The sequence below is a fragment of the Numida meleagris genome, chromosome 3 (genome assembly GCF_002078875.1).
Source record: "Numida meleagris isolate 19003 breed g44 Domestic line chromosome 3, NumMel1.0, whole genome shotgun sequence".
In the NCBI taxonomy this organism is placed as follows: domain Eukaryota; kingdom Metazoa; phylum Chordata; class Aves; order Galliformes; family Numididae; genus Numida; species Numida meleagris.
In genome coordinates this window covers 21925070-21943234 of record NC_034411.1, presented here as the reverse complement: position 1 = coordinate 21943234, position 18165 = coordinate 21925070, and positions in this window count along the sequence as shown.

The window sequence follows — 18165 nt, the reverse complement described above, 5'->3', positions numbered from 1 at the left end:
CCGGGCGGGCAGGCGCAGAGCGCGGGTTCACCTCGGTTCTCCCGCGCCGGGCCTGGTACCCCTGCCCGGCTCTTCCCCTCCCCACGCGGCGCCGAGCCTCGGCCCCTCCGGGCCGGCTCGGGGGACGACCCTGCACCTGTTGGGGGCGGGCGTCCGTACCTCAGCGCCACCGCCTCCTCCTCCTCCCGCCGGTGCTGCTGCTGCTGCTGCTCTCCGCCCGCCGCGAGCAGCGCGAGGCGCCGGGGCTGCATGCCGGCTGCTGGGGCCGCGCTCCCCGCCCCCGTCGCTGCGTGTCCGCCGTGACCGCCCCGCCGCTGCCCGAGAGCGGGGCTGGCGCTGCGGGAGCGCCGCCCCCCGGCCCCGCACACACACACACACACACACACGCGCACACACACACGCGCGCGCGCGGGGAAGGTCATCCCGGTGCTCTCGCCCCTCAGGAGCTGAGTGCTCGGCTCCCAGCCGGGGCAGGCGATGAGCGCGTCCCAGCCCCACACACCCCGACCCAAACGGTGCCAAAGGGGTTCGACTGCCCTTGGCAGCGGTTTTAATTACCAAGGGGTAAAGAGGGGATGGTGTAGCAGCTGGTCACAGATCCCTCCGGATTCACGCAGCTCACTGCCGTCAGTCATGGCCGGGACGGCCACAGTGTGGTTCTTTCTCCCGTCTTTGTGGTCAAAGGTGCCTCGAGTGTGCTTCGTACAGACCAACTCCGCCTGCTCTTCCCTCAGCCCTCCCCGCAGAGATCCATCACAGACGTGAGCTATGGGGTGCCAGGCCTGAGCCACCACTGCCCACCAGGCCAGGCCCACAGACAGTGAGATGGGGACCTCCCAGCCCCTCCAGCCCAGCCTGCAGGGTGAGGGAGTGCAGACTCCTGCGTCACTGCAGCAGCCCTTGCTGCAAGCCCCCGTCCCTTCTTGTGCAGGAAATCCACACCCCTTCCACCGGTGACCCCTCCAGGCTGACTGGGCCCAGTTTCCTCAAATACACTAATACTTAAACCAAATGGCTCCTGCAAGTGATTTTAACATGGCCTCAGTTCTGAGGCTGGAAAAAAACACAATGCATTTCAAGAAACAGATATACAAGAAGGCCTTTTGCGCTGAAAAATAAAGCTTTCAAAGTGTAATATTTAGACTGAAATCGTATCACTTTCACAGACAAACCCTGCCGCATTCACTGCTAGGCCACAGTTTCCCAGAAAATGAGACTTCAGCAATGACTGTACCCTTGACAAAATTAAATCCAAACCTCCACTCTAGGGAGAAAACCAAGATAAGTTACTGCAGATAAATTTCATTTCGGAATTTTAAAACACAAACAACCAAATAATGCCATCATATTCTGTTTGAGCAAAACACAACAAAACTGCTGACCTTCTTGACAAAAAGGACAAGACTTGCATAAGCAGCTCCATCTCTGCGTGTTTCTGTGTTATTTTTATTACTAGGTTATATCTGACAGTGCATTTGGTGATCATATGGTGTTAGCTTTAGCTGTTCTGTAGCATTATCAACTCCAGCAGGACTTGGGCTTAGTCTTTTCCACCACACACAAACCAGGGCATATACCTGAGCTTACCCTCAGCAAAATTCTGGTTCAAACTCTGGAAGAAAAAGCAAAACTGTTGGGCAGTAATTAAAATTACATTTTAATTTTTATATCCCAACAGCAGAATGAAGCCTTGTCTGTATATTATTCCAATATCGAAATAAATTATAATTCATGCTTTTTGGAATAATATTCTGAAATATATGATGCTTTAAAAGGAAGGATTTTGCAGAATTTGTGCGAGATGAGTGAATTAGGGGATTTGTACAGCACAAAGGAATGGCACATGAGGAAGCAGGCATACAAAGCACTATTTGTCAGAGTGGCTGCCCTAAAGCTTAGGAAGCTGTGGTTTAACATTTTGCTGAGTGAACAAAGACCCACCCCTACTGCTCAGATTCTCCTTCATATGGACAGCCGTGTACTTGGAAGGAGATGCCCCTTGCAGAGCCCAGGAAGGCCACCACCTGTTGTCCAATCTGAGGCTCTGATAAATCCTTTCCAGTATAAAGCAACACCTGTGTGCATGTATGTGCCATGTCTGCCACTAAAACAAAGGAAAAAGCTAAGCAGCAGTGAGGGTCAGTAAGTGTAAATGCTGAAGTGCAGCAGTTCCACAAAAGTCTTGTTGGTGAGGTGTTAGTGTGGGTTTTTTGGTGTTTTTTTTTCTTTTAAATTCAATGCCTCTAGGCAAATCCCTCATCTCTAAGAGATTATGATTTTTCTTTATGTACAGTTTGTCATCTAGTTATTATAAAGACAATAAAAGTAACGATTAATACAAGCAACTCTTGATTCATGGCCTTTCTGACCATTTCTCTGAAGTTGATACAGTTACATTCTGTCAAAAAAGGTATCTCTTCAGCTTTGCAGAGGATACCAACAAGGGTGTCACTACTGAGCATTATAAAAACGCATTTTCATGTGCTTATTAAGTGTTAGAAAGATACAGATACCAGCACTGGTAACATTGGGTGATTAACTGATGTCAAGGGTAACTGGAGCAGATAATGAAATACTGGAATGGTCTTCCATCCACCTCCAAAAATCCTACAGACAGAAGCCAGGAAAAGGTTGGGCTTGTTTCTGCCATGATGTCCACAGCAGTGTTGTACAGCAATAAACAAGCATCTGCTGCAGCCAGACAGTTACTTTGAAGAGCAGCACACAAATGGCTGTAGGCGAGCTGCACAGCCTGGAAGATTCTGAGTTCACCAGCCTGGATTTGATCATGGTATCTGGCTACAAGATGCAAGGCAGTTCTCACTTATTAACCCCTTGAGAGACTTTTGCTGAGAAGAACATTTTTTGTTTCTGGGTACACTCCAAGAAGTTACCACTGTGGCCCTCAGATGCTGCCATTCAAGGGCAGACATTCGCATTCCAACTTTGCCAACTCTTTGGAGCTGCCTGCAGGCATAGCTGCAAGGAAAGAACACAGCGCAGGCATTCACATATTCCACATGTCACAGAGGCAGGGATTGCCATAATGAAATCCAGGCTCAAGGCTGTAAACACCAAATCAACTTAAAGATTTGTTTCTGGAACTCAGGAACAGTGAGTCCTGGAATGCTTTTGAACCTCTGTCTGGGTCCAGGGCAGGGAAATAAAAAGCTGCTCCTTTGTCTTGACCAGATTCAATCAGTTCTTGCTCGCTTTTCTTGTAGCTGAGTCATAGATGCCATATGGCCTGAGAAAGAAGCGTTAGGAGTACATATTTGTGTGCTGATGCCACTAAAACCAAAATTGCCTTTAAAAAATCATGAAGGCCTATCATACAAAGAACAAAGACAAGAAAATAGCTTGAGATATCTCAGAAATCCTGTGGAGCTGCAGACAACTACTGCTTCCTACCGCTCTTTACGACTTGAGAAAACAGAAGTATTACATTTTATTGGAAAAATAGCATGAGAGAAAAGATGAAAGTAGGCAAAACTGGCATTGAAGAACTACAAAGATGGGAGCACGTGCAGAGCACAGACTGCTAGAAGATGCCTAACACAAAATAGGGCAAACGCTCAAGGCAGCATAACTCTAGAGTGTCTCAGATGAACGAAGTATCAAATTTGGAAAGATGGAAGTTTGAAAGCACCACCAGTAAGAACTCAGCAACCATTTTTTTCCTAGGAAGTAAAATGTTACCAGTGTATTTGCAAGGTCAGGCATCCCTGACTGAAAGGTCACCTTCCCAGTTTGTCTAAGGACACATATGGGTGTTACAAGGAGCCTCTAATGTGGACTAAGGCGTGCCATTGACTTGAGAACCTGTTACATCCCTCATAAGCAGCAGGCCAAAGCCAGCACTGCCAGCTCCCACACTTCTGTCACACAGCATCATCGTTTTCACTCATTTCTCTAATATTTCAAGCTCTTGGAGGAGAGCCTAAGGTTTTTTTTTTTTTTTTTTTTTTTTTTTTTTTTTTTTGCATAACAAAATTATGGGCCTCAGAGAAAATATGTCACAAGTGTGGCCAAAATTTCAGGCTCATGATAAATGCACTATTTTCCCCATCTAGCATCATGAGTTTATATCAGAGCTCAGACAGCACTGGTTCTGATGAGACTGCAGAACGCCGAGTTAAGGCCTTAGGTTGGTTTAGGGGCATTTACCTTGCTCCCTGGAGAAAGTGGCAAAGATGAATTCCTGGTTTTAAACAAACAAATGATATGAAAACACAGCTGAGTAGACCAAAGAAACCCAAAGACTACTGCTAGGATGTGAGAGACTAAAAATTAGGAGGTATTTATTTTGAGTAAATAAAAATAGCACTTACATAACAGTGTCATGCTGCCTGAGCCTAAATCCATTGTTGTTTTTTCTTAAAAATAAGGAGTCATCAACTATTGTGCAAAACTAATCATTACACGTCTTTGAGCTAGTATGTTTAGCCAATATTTTTGAGAGCTTAAATGAAACCAAGTAAACTTTTTATAACCAGGTATCACATTTGTAGTTTTGTATCAGGGAAATTTATGTATTTAGGCACAGGCAGAGCAACTTCTGGATCCAGTGAGGAAACATCTTTTCCCATTCCATCCAAGTGTAATGCTTAAAATTCTACCCAACATAAAGCAAAAATTAAAATTCTACCCACAACTTCTGAGGAGAACAAGCAGAACCATAGCCAAGGAGGCCATCTGACATGGAAGACACAGCCATGCTAAATGAGTACAAATTATCAAGTGTGCTACTGCGAAAAGAGAAGACCACTCGCATCTAGTGCTGTCTCTGACTACAGTCCCATTGCTCTGGATGGTGAGTTCTGCAGCAAGGAAGATCCTCTTCACACAGTGAGAGGTCCCAAGAGCATGGCTATGGCACTCTCCCTGCCCTGCACTGCTTCTCGAATCATTAGATCGCCACTGCTCTGTTTAACTGAGCAACATAGGCCTAAAACAGCAAATGGCATTCTTTCCTGTTGATCACACCACAGCTGGGCACTCTTTATAGGAATGTGGCTTTGTCCCTCTTGAGAACAAATTCTTGTTTATCATGTCTTTTCCTGTAGTTTCACCAATGCCAAGGCAGCATCAAAACAGATTTGTTGGTTAAAGACACATATAAAGTCATAGTTTGTAAACTTTTGAGATAGAGGTTAAGTTTTCAATTCTAGAAGTACTCATTTATGATTGGGTAAGGCATTTTCTGTTTGTTTTTGTTTGTTTTTTTTTTTAAATAACTGTTTTTGGACACATTCATTTCCTTTGTAGCACAGAAAAGATGTGACAATCAACACCTGTATTACTTTCATTACAAAGAAAGTAACAAGACTAGCTAAGCTGCAGAGGGGTCCAATCCACATGATGCTTCAGTGAAGGCTAACCTGGTCTCCCAAAAGGGCTTGGGTAGAATGACATCTGAATGTACGCACTGTTTCTACAGCACAGCAAGATTAAACCCACACACTATCGAGACGTCTGGCATGAGAAATTTCAGATGAGAACAGCACATTTGTCTCTGCTGATGTCCTTCAGCATTTGTGAAAGAGGTGAAAAAACAGAATAGACCACTTCTGAACAATGTGACAGTTAGTTAAGAACAGAACGTGAAGCAGATGTAGCCATCACTATTTCTTCTATCAGCTACATACAAATTTCATAATTTTCCACTTAAGAAATTAGCCCTTAAAGCACTGCCACTTGGATTTTTCCATCTTAATGTTTTACATGAAATATATGCATCACCCTCAGAATATTTTGGTTGGCTTTGGTCTAGGCATTAGGCTCTTGTTGAAGCTACACATTCTGCAACTCATATGCAGATCTGATAAGATTACTCGTGATGTGTTTCACTGTTGCCAAATCAATATCACCTTTGAAACAGGAGAGGTTAGCCTTCGAAAACGTTGGGTTTTAAGCAGCTAAACCATTCAAAAGATGCACCAACCTTCTTGAAGAAGCATGAATTAACTTAAATTTCTCTCTTCCAGCTACAGTTTTCATAAAGGTACAAGATAAGCAAGAACTCAGTTTTAACCCCAGAGAGACAACGTTTGGAGGCTCTGCTTTGTGAGGCGATGTGACTCTGAGCATTGCAATAAGCATACAAATACCTCAGCAGGAACTAAAAGTTGGTCCTGCTATTCCAGTGCCATCTCATACAATGCTAGATTTTCCCATATCAACGCCTGCAACTGTGAGCTGAATTATTCAGATGTTTTGAGGTGTTTAATTTCTCATTAAAACTAAACTAAAAACTTCAACAGAGTTACTTATTAAAGATGGATAACGGATATGCCACAGTACAACCAGATGGTCAACGAGCAACACTGCAATTTGTTGCTGCAGACAATGTGTTCCTGCCATACTGTTTGTCAATCAATGAGTGCCTTAAGTAGAACACAGCAAAACAAGGTTCTTATTTCAGTTATATGGGCATTTTTCATCTACTGACATCACTGTCACCAAGGTAAGTTTCAGCTGAGGGTTTCTGTTTGTTTTTGCTAGTCTGAAAGAAAGGAGCTCTGAAGTTACACTCCCATTACTTACTGAATCTTTAACCTCTGTGCTAGTTTGGTTATGAAATCTTTTATCCATAGTTCAATCATATCTACAGAATCATATTACTTCAGGCAACTATGATATCCTGACTATAAATAAATTTACATTTTGCAAGACGTTTCTAATCCCATCATGTTTGCTTATGCAGTCATTGTACAAATGTGACAAAGACAAAGCCAACCTGTCTTTAGGCAGAAGGAACTCCTCAAACACTTTCTAGCTATTATTGTACTGTTGTACCATTAGCCATTTTAAGAATGCGGAGTGACAAACAAGGACATTAATGAATTAATGTCTAAAATTTTTCTCCACCAGTACTGACAAAATGCGTACTGCAGTGCATGGTCCTGGTTGCAAAGATCACATGTTGTGAGGTCAGTCACCAGACAAAGCTTCTGTTTTCTTCCCACCTATTCAAGTTCAGTTCAAGTCAACGTTTACCAGACTGACTGACTTGATTTTTGGTAAACTCTTATCAACATCCAGCCCGTGTTTGTAGATCAAACCACAAACAGAAGAAAACTAAATAAATCCCCGTTGCCATTATTAAGATGATTCTCACACTTAACCTCCTAATAAATAGCTTATTATAAAATTAAAAGAGGTATTCCAATCACCTTGTAATTCCCTATGTTTGTTGGACTACTTATCAAGTATATCAGTATTAAATTTAATACTGATGGCTCAGAAAAGCATTAGTTTTCAAGTTGAAAAAGAAAGTAGTGTCCAGTGTAACGATGTCAGCCACCTTTGCAGGGGAGTATATTTGTCCATGTGAATTCCAGAAACTTCAAACAGCTCTGTGCAAAGAGCAAAGATCCATTCCAGTTCAGATGACTGAAGCACTGGGGACAAACTAATCAGGTCCGATCAAAGGTCCACTGAGCATTTCTAGGAAGCAGGAGCTGTAGAATAAATACCATCAGTGAAGTTTGATCAGGACTGAGGACAATTACATAAAATAACTCATCTTCCCTCCCACCGCTCAAGTACCATCCAGCACAGTATACAAACCCCTAGCCCTATGATGACATACACAGCTGTGCAACCCTTTTGCTTAGCTTCCTCAAGACTGTGCTTGATTCAGTCACTGAGTTACAGTGGTAATAAATATATCCATGTTTGAAGCTAGTTAACAGTTTTTGCACAACAAGCTGAATCTGACTGAAGAAATAGCCCAATACCAGGAAATCCAAAAGGAGAAGTTGCACCATGATTTGCATCTGAGCTGCATTTGCCCACGCCCTCTGCAGTCTCACTGCCTGATTGTTCCACGTCTGAAAAATAGCATTGCTGCCTCTCTGATGCATTTTGTAGAATACTGTTGTCTGCTAACAACAATTAATCATTTCCTTGGGAACAGTTCATTTAAAGCTACTGTTGGCATTGGTTAATTAGTAATCATTAAGTTAGATAACACTATTAGTTAGGCATTGAAGGTAGCCTTTTTCTTTGGGGTTCAAAATGAAGGAGGAGGTTAAATTCCAGAAAATCCTTGCACCTGTCATTTCACGTTAACTTTATCAACCTAAGCCAGAACAGACCGAGCACAAATCAGAGGAAGACAAAGGGAGGAGGCTGAGTTACAACTGTCACATCATATGACTGATGTCAACAAGATCACACTTACCCTACCCACTGTAAATCCAAGCTAGGCCACTTTATCCTGATTTAGACTAACAAGCAGCAAAGATTTAAGACACAGTAATCTTCAGATGAAGAGGAATTTTAATCTAGAGTGATGAAAGTAATGCTTTTACATACTTCTTAATACAGACACCCAAGCCTGTTTTCCTCAAGCCTGTGCCACAGAGCCAACATGTCTGTAATGGGCAAATTTTCATGCCATAAAGTGCTGCCCCAAAGTTCTGCAGGTCAGCATGCACACTAAATACTGGAAATTGTTCTTCCTAAAATACCACAATTGTTTCTCATCAGCGCTATTGATGCATTTCAACTTAATAAAATGTTGTAAAATCCATTATACCATTGTTAACTGTGGCTAAGAAAAGCAATCCTAATGGCATGGGTGATTCCAGCCAGACCACGAGGGATTACAGAGCCTGATTTGATCAGCCAAAGGCTCATAACAAAAAGGCAGAGGGAAGCAAAGAGTTCAAGATGATCGACATAACTACAATGCTACTTTTTAGATTTATGACATCTCTATGAGAAAATTAAAAAAAAAAATCAATCAACATAAAAAACAAATTCCAAATGAAAGACCCTTTCCTACACAAAAGGAACGCAAGAGGTAAAGAATAAACGTTTCAAACATTTGCTGAACAGTTATCCCTTCTTCCCATATATGAAGGCTCTGTCCTCAGTAGTCCTTGTTTCACTGATCTGCTCCTGACACACAAACACCTTTTTTGATCCCACCTGTCCAATCCAACCTGACGGGAGTTTCATACCTACTGCTTTGCACTGTCTCGAACACAACAGTTCCAAGAGAGTCCCAGCCTTCACCTCCAGCACTCTAAAGCCTCAAGAATTCAAATGGAAGCTGGGCCCAAAAGAGCCCAGAGAGGGAGGAGGCAGAAGAGCATGACCCAGTATGAGGGCACATCTGAGCAGGACATTGTTATCTTCAGCATCTTCAGGACACTCAAATGGGAATGTAACCCCAGCTTCAAGGGGAAAAGAAATATGCATGTAGTTAAATGCAACTGTGAGACTGATAAACAAGACGACTGGTTATTGGTAGAACTTGAGTCTTTCCATTTGCTTCTGTTAACAATTGTCAAGACTGAACACAACAATGAAAGCTACAACATCTAGGTTTTGTGGGGGAGGGGAACAGGAAACAGATCAACGTGCTGAGGATCTGAAAAATTACTAAACAAAATGTGCCTCGTGTTAATCCCGAGTGGAGTAGTAAAACAATATGTCACAGCAAATCTAGTATCGCAGAACTGTGCTTATCACACTGAGCTACGAGGATTTTGTACTTAATTGAGGTCAAGATTTAATTGCACGTCTTTTAGATAACATTTCTAAATGGCAGCATCTATCTAAAGAGAAGGCATTAATTAAAACCTTTTAGGCCAAAAAATTATAGAGAAGCAGAAAGTTCCAGTCAGAGTAGGAATACAGAAAGAAAAGTAAAAGGATATCTTGTGATAAAATATGTCTCAATTGGCGAACCATAAGTAAGGATCAAACCAGTGACATGCTGGAGGAATAGCACAATACAGAACATAAGCCTTGGTATTTAACTGACTATTCAGTGTTATTTTCACTGTACTTATATCTCTAGGGGATTTCTGCCTACAGAAACCTCTTTTCCACTGTTAATACTCAATGAACACTGGAGTTACACCCTTATCAAAGCCAAGCTATTAAAGATACACACAAAAATAAAATCCAGCAATAACAAATTGCACTGAATTTGTTACAGCTTGCTAGTAAGCAGCAACCCTAGCTAGCTGCCACTCCCAAAGGCAGGGAGAATTGGAAGCTGAGGCTTGATACCTCGTGGTCCCACATAGGCTATTCCTGTCTCACGTCCAGGTCAGCAATTGGAGTATGCAAACTACTTTCCACATTCCACTCCCTGCAACACACACTTAGTGTGGTCATCCCTCACTCCAAGTGCAGGTAGGTTATGAGTTCCTACATACTTGAGGTATTGATCACTTCTCCACTAAGGATGAAGCACAGAAGGGTCAGACAGATGCCAGAGGCAGCAGCTAGGTCTGCAAGCAGGCAGGTGTGTGTGTCCCCACGTATGGGGGAAAGGCTCAGAGCGGAAAGATGAAAACACTGACTTGCAATCTGAGTCTTACAATCCTGTAGTCCAGAGATCTGCGGCTGCTAAGATCTTATCCTGTCGCCAGTCACTGTCTTTATGTCTATTTCATATATCATCTGTTTTAAAAATACAATGGATTAATAATCTGTTCTGATAGGAAAGTGTTTTGTCATAGAAAAACCTGTATACTTGCTGTTTCAGTTAAAAGCCTGCATTTCTCCAATATTACTACTCAATAGTAGTAATAGAATACTTCAATAGAATTTGTATTTAAAAACAGCTTCTTTCTAGGTCTGTGTGTCCTTGTTCTCTGCACTCTTCATCCTGTGAGCTACGTGGCCAGGATCTTACCAAGCCTGTAGCAGCTGATCTGCTTCACATTTAATCTCACTTGAATGGTTATAAAAATCCTGCAGGGTTTCTAACAAAGGTCATCACAATGTATACAAATGAACAGCCATTTGCGTGCTTTCATCATGCAGGATAAACAATACGAATCGTCAATCAAAAACTATTCATGGGAGCCTAGGTATTATATACATAAGCCAAAGAAGACTTTTATATAATCTGATACCAATTAGTTAGTGACTTCATTATGCAGGGAAACATGAGCTGAGTACTCAGATTTTTCAGACTAGTCTACGGTTTCCCATAGACAGACATTCGCATGCACTTGGTTCTGGGCTAAGTCCAATCTTACGTACATTTGTTGTCAGCATACAGTATTCAACAGGGCTGCATGCAAAAATCAAAATCAGAATTGATCATTAGAGGAAAAAAAAGCAGCATGAGCATGAAAACTCCAGCTATTTGTACCTGCTAGATTAAAGGATGCTTAAAGAACACGACTCTAGTTTTAGCAATTCAGAAGTGCATAAAAATTCGAACTTCTCCCCATTCCTTCAGTGAAAATGCTTTGCTAAAGGACATTCTGGATCCTCTCCAGTATGCCTCCTTAGCTCAGTTCATGCTCTTTGCAAGACACATCGCATCTATCCTGTTGTAGGCCTGATGTTTATTTTGTATTTATTGAGCATCATTGTTTCTAAAAGTGAAAGCAGGGAACTTTATCAACAGTTCTGTTTTTAATCCCTACTTCTAATTCTTGTCACATTGGACTTGACTGCCAAGCACACTTCAATTAGCTTTCAATCACTGAGTTCCATTACTTATCATGATATTTGTCTGTATTTACTTAAATGCACCTTCAACATCTTATCCCCCCAGCCACTCAATTACTTCGAGATCCTTCTCAAATTCTCATTTGGAATTCATCTTTAATCCTTGCTATTACAGTAGCATAAGTTTGTCTGGCTTCTTATCTTTCACATCATCCCACTTCAGAGTAACAGCTGCCTGTACACATACAAATACTTCAAAGACTTAAGTTTCTGAAGAAAAGTTAGAAAGCTTTCTTGCATCTCTGACACATTTTAATAGTATAAATACTGCTTTGACTCCTAGGTACTCAAAACAATACAGAAAGAATTTAAATAATGACATTGTTGATCACAAGCAGCATTCTTTGCAACAACTGGATTCTTTGCCATTCACTGGGTAACAAGTAAATATTTCACTGTATCAGGCTCTATGTCCTGCCAGGTTTGTAATTGAAGCAGCCTGGAAGTTTTAATATTTTAGAGTGGCACAAATGAGTCATAGTCCTGTCTGCCTCTGCAGAGCATAAATTATGTACCTTGTTTTAACGGGAGTCCACTAAAGAACCACAGCAAAGAGTTTGTGCCCTGTGTAGACCGTCCTACAGTGCTAACAGTATTTCTCCTACATTCAAAGAAACTTTTTGTCTACGTTCTGTTTATAAATTTGATTCCCCTGAGTTTCTTGTGACTCCATCCTGAGTTACTAAATGGCTGGCGAACAAGTTATGTAGCAGGCAGCATAGCTGTGGATTGCTGCTCCTGCTGGACAAGGTCCTTTTCACCTTTGTCCCTGTGTGATTTCCAGCCATCAGTTCCTCATTATCAGCAACACAACTAGTACTCACAGGTGGTACAAATGAATCAGTGCACAACCAGCTAAACTGCTTTGAGTAACCCTGGTTCTGTAGATTCCTTTGAAGAATTGGCTAAAGTCTTCCCTTGAAGGTAAAAGACAAAGCGAGTTAGAATTTTGTTCCCAGGGATAACGATATGTCAAAGATGTATACTCAGTGAACTGGAATTTTTATTAACTGTAATCATTTCCATGAGCAGGATCAGAGGGCACCCGGTTTTTTCCTTGTGCAAAAGGTAGAGGGCAAGGAAGAAATAGGTGATAATCACAGTGATATGTTTTTGAATTGCTAACTTGCTGGTGATCAACTTTTGTCAATTAGCAAGTTTCACTCTTATGAGTGTCTCCCACCTCCCACACGAACTTCCTTTTATACAGGTTAGAGTGGAAGACACTCATCTTGGAAAACTTTTATTTATTTGCCACATTTATTTGTATTCCACTGTTCCTTTACTCCCTGAATGGCCAAATACGTCAGGCACAGCCGAACAAGACCAGGAATTGGAAGGCCAAATCTGAACTAATTGAATTAACTGATTAACTGAATTAATATTGTTGGAAGGACAGATTATATTGTACGCTTGGTTCTTGGTGGCTGTTTCTTTTTTGGAGCCACACTTCCTGGAGCCAAGAACTAAAAATAAAAATTCAGAACGATATTATGCAAATCATTATTTACAGCCATCATGACTGTGGAGAAGCAGCTCAAATTAAAAGCTCAAGAGACTAAAAATGGATTTTTTAGTTTTTTTAATTTATTCCAATTGCATTGCAGAGTATTTGAGGTTGTCAGTGCCAGCTCCTCCTTGGGCTGCCTCCCAGCCCTTGGAAGCAGCCTTAGATTTACAGCAGGAAGTGGCCTTGGGCTCACAGCAGTTTCCCCCATCAAAGAGCACTCATCTCTGCCAGCAAAAAAAATAAGTGGCTGGGCATAGCTGAGAACCAAGAATCAGGAAAGGTACCTCACATCACAGATAAACAGTGGCCAACTGTTTATTAGCCCTTGAATGCTGTTATTAGCCATGACGATAAGGGGATGGCTCAGAGAACACAAAGCCTAAGAGAAGCAGAAAGGAACAGCTCAGGTGATGAGGCAGACACCGCAGAGGGCTCTCCCATCTGTCTTGTCACAGCGAGTGCTCATGATGTTTATACTACAGGATGGGCTTCATCAGAAACAGATTTTAAATTACCATATCCCTCTTGGTAAGCTGCCTTCTGGCAAGGCAGTGTTTACATATATGCATAAATGCACCCAGTGAATCGTCAGCATTCTCATCTGCCATTTAGTACATTCAAAACATTGAAAAATAGACCTGGATACTAGTACTAGGCCTAATGTTGGCTTTTTTTGAGAAGTTTTCATTTAAAAAAAAAATCAAATCTCCAAAATTCTGAAGTACAAAACGTAAGCAGTAAGCTCAACTCTCTGGCTCCTTTAAAATGGGAAAAACAACACACAGTAGTTAAGTGCTGTGCTTCTGGTCAGGCAGAAGTATCAGTAAGGCAACTAAACATACAGCATTTAAGCTACTCTTATCCTCCCTGTATCTTCCCACCCTCCAAAAAAAAGTCAAAGAGTACCTTTTTGGTTTTAACCTGGGGTACATGTTTACAGTAATACAGACCTCTAGGCAATCCATCGTGTGGGCTGCACTACTGCTCGGGTGCACTGAGAATCACTCCTCTCAGAAACTGGTACCCAAAGCAAAGACTGTCCACACTAACACGCAAACCCTCACAACAGACTAACCAAGGAAAGGCTTTGCACAAAGGAAATAAAATAAGCTTACAGTACAGGTCTGCACACCGTAGGCAGGATTAATTCACACCACTCTGGAAAAACACGTAGCAGGGTGATGGCTTCACTGAATGAAGTACAACAATTAGCATTATCAATTACAATAGCTTTTGCTCCTCCCTCACAGAATGATGGACAGGGGCCTTCTGAAGAAGTCAGACAGCATTTTTTGTGAACTATTAGAACTCATAGAATTTCCTATCCATCACAATCCACACTGCTTTTTCACTTCACTCAACAAGATGACGGCGTAGTTTGAGCACTGTCATTTGCAGAGGCCAGGTTCTACAAATACATACCCATGAAACTAGTTTCAGGGGATTTAAAGACACGTGACAAAAGCCTGACTCCTAGCCAAAACTTTGAAGTGTTCATGGAGGAATAACAACAAAAAGCTAAAGGTTCTGATTTCACATTGTATTTTAACATCTGCATACTTTAGGAGTTTGTTCAACTATGAGTCAGACAGCTGCCAGTGCACACAACTGTTGGCCTTACACTTTGCTGGCAAAGGACATTCTCAGTACATGGAGATCTCAGTACAGACTTGGCCTCATCCACTGCTCAACAAAGGGCATCTCTTCCCTCCTGCTCCCTCCCTTTTGGGAGGCGACTCCCAGCAGAAGGGAAGGCCAGACAGCTGGCTGGTAGCAACTGCAGACCAGCGAACTCTGCTCTCAGACTGGTCATGCAGAAATGCCACAGTTCAGATGCTGCTAAACAGATTGTTCCCCCTGGACTTGTGTTAAATACAGAAATATACCACACATGCACAGTCAGTTCAACAGCTGAGTGTGACTTCTGGGATACACTTCTTCCACAGCACTCCCCTTGTACTGGCTGTGATCCATTTGCTGCACTCAGCCAAGGCAGACCTGCAGATTCAGTTGGAAAAATACCCCAGCAAAGTGAAAGCCTTAACCAGATAAACTTATGAGATAAAGAACAAAGGCAGGAACAAGCAGCAGAGAGCCCACTTCACCAGCAACAACACACAGGTAGGTTGCCTTAAGAGTGAAACTGTAACCAGAAGGCTGTTAACCCATCATCTTTGACCATCTATCTTTTCCACACACCATTCCATTTATATTTACCACAACTACTCACTGTTTTTGCCCTGTAGTTAAAAGCATGGACATCTACTAATTTCAAATTAGCTGTATATCTGAATTTAGTACTTCTAGGGAGCAGGGAACAGACCCTTAAGATGGACGGCAGCAAGCAACATACTTACTAAACTGTTGAGAAAAAAAATTTTAAACCACCCTTTATCTTCTTTAGAATTATGCAGTCACCACTGATATCCATTAAAAAAAAACACTCCACACAGTGTCTTTTATTACACTACCTTTAAAAAGACTTAATTTCAGATCTAAGGGAATGTGGATGTAACACTTCCTATCCATTGAAAAAAAAAAAAGGCTTCAGACTGAAGTGGCTATTTCCTCAGTCTTATTTCTATGCAATGGAAACAATGCAGCACCTCTTAAATTGCTGTACTGGATCAACAGGTTCAGTGCTGACAAAAGGAAAAAAATGGGCTTCTTACTACAGAAGTATCTAGTAGATACTAGTAGTAGACTCAAGAGCTTACTAGTAGTAGACTCAAGAGCTTAAACCGCTGCCATGGGGGAACTCTTCCTACCCTGAGAAAGACTTGCTACTGAAGTTCAGCAAACCCCTTTCTTACCTTGTCCAACAATGTTAGTCAAGAGATTAACTGGAAACTCCATTAACGACACACCCTTACTTTGGGCAGCATTACTTAGGGGTGGGCAAGCAAGAGGTAGATCAAGACTTTCTCCTAAAAGCAAATAAGGTATGCCCTGTTTCTGAGCACTATGCTGACAGGCAGCAGAACGGAGCAATTTTCTGGACGTATGAAGCACAGCAGCAGGGATAGCTCACTGGAAACAGCTTACTGAAATACTGAAATTGCTGCAATTTCAACAGTGAGTTTGAACAGCTGCTGTTTTATCAGGGAGGTGTCCCTAGGAGGGCAAAAATCTGTAAGCTAAGGTCACTGCTAAAATTTATTTCCCTGTAACACAAAACAGAACCTAATTTTAAAACTCACATAGGCAGAAGGTAACGAACACTACATAATATATCTAATAGGAAAAGTAACACTTTCCACAACCAGACTACATTTGCACTGCCATAAAAGGAACAGTATCTTGAGAAGATGTTGCTAAGAATTAAAAGGGAACATATATAAATATGCTGACCAAGGAGACAACAAGAGCAGTGCAGGCCAGCAGGAAGAAGATAAAAAAAATACAGCTACTCCAAAGGCAAAATGCTTCCATACCAAATAATCTCTCTCCATGTACAGACACATACAATCTCATACGTACACACGCCTGCACATTCTTTCATTTCAGAATGTATAAGGTAGAATCACATACCTTTAAGACGTTACTAAATTTCAAGACTACTGTTGAAACAAATTTGGTCAATGTGAGAGAAATTTGTCTAGTTAATCAAAAAAATAATACAGGCTTGAGTTTATTCTTGAGAATTTTCCCAACTCAGATGAAGAAGGCGCATTTGGAGGACAAAATCAAAAGACGGTTATTTTCCTTTAGTCATTGCAGGTACTATACTAATCCAGCTTGAAAGACATCTGGAATTTCACCAGACTAAAAATTACTATTTTACATTCTCTTGCATGCATTTCATATGTACCTACTCTGGAATCTATTTGCCCCCAGACTGGTAAAGACTTGATATCTAGATGTGTACACATATTCCTAGGCGGCGTAGTGAGAACATTATAGTGACAATTAACAGTCATACAAGTTCTGAATGACATTTTAGCTTTTAAATAGAGAGAATCCAGTCTTGTTGGTATAAAACGAAACAAAACAACTTACCGCTTTTGATGCAGCCCAGGATACGGTTGGCTTTCTGGGATGCAAACCCACACTGCCAGCTCATGTCCAGATGTTGGCTTTTTTTGTCCAATTTTTGCACGCTCCCTTCAAGCACTTATCTACGTTGTCAAAATCCCCGAGTCTATCTGTGAAATTCTTCCTTAACACTCCTGACTGGAGTATTCAGCACACAGCTCTAGAGCTACTGTACTTTTGTGAGGGTTACAGCATTAACATCATTCAAAATGGATTTTAGGAATACAGTGCATTTAATTAAAACCCTACTCATTCCTTACATATATCAACTAGAATTGTGACATTTGTAAAGAAACTCACTTAAAAAGTTTAAAGGACCATTAACTTGCTGCTAGACCCACCCAACTCCCATACAGTTTCACATGATTTAAAGCCAAATATACACGTATCCACTAACAAATACAAAAACTTCAGCTAAATTAAGGCATTTCAGTCCTCAGGCAACATGAGCGCACATCCACGGAGAATGGAAAGGGAAGTACAAGATGCCAATTTCAGAGAACTGTTTATGAAAAAAACACATTCAATTCAAGTGATCTTAGCAGATTACACTCTGAGCCCCAGAGGAAGGCAGAATTTGAAGCAAATTCCTTTCCTATCCCTACTTCTTTTTAAGGATTCACACTGCCTCGAGCAAGAGACTGGCCAGGCATCCAGAAATGGCACCTGCGATCCATCTGAGCACAGGTTTACAGGAATGTGCTTTTTCCAGTTCGGAGTTTTTTTCCACTTGTGAGAAAATCTGGCTACATCACCCAGAGGGAAATCAGCTTCAATTCTAGACCCTAACACGGATTACTACTGGCTTAATACGGAATGGTGTGTTTTGTGAATGACTCCAAAACTCATCTGAATTTGATTGTCGGCTCCATCCTTTCCCAGCCCAAGAATTTACACAAGCTAGATGAAAGCAAATCTTCACCATTAAGATTAAATAATCATGTGACTGGCATCTGCCTGCATAAGCTTTTCTGTTGTTTGAATTCAGTGCACCAGGCTCAAGATCAATGTCTGATCATTTGAATATTTTCTTACTTTTCCAGTGATTAAGACATCTGAATCATCTGCCATTATTAGTGTGCAATATGCACAGCAGTCGAGTTACTATTCTGTTTACTGAGAACCAG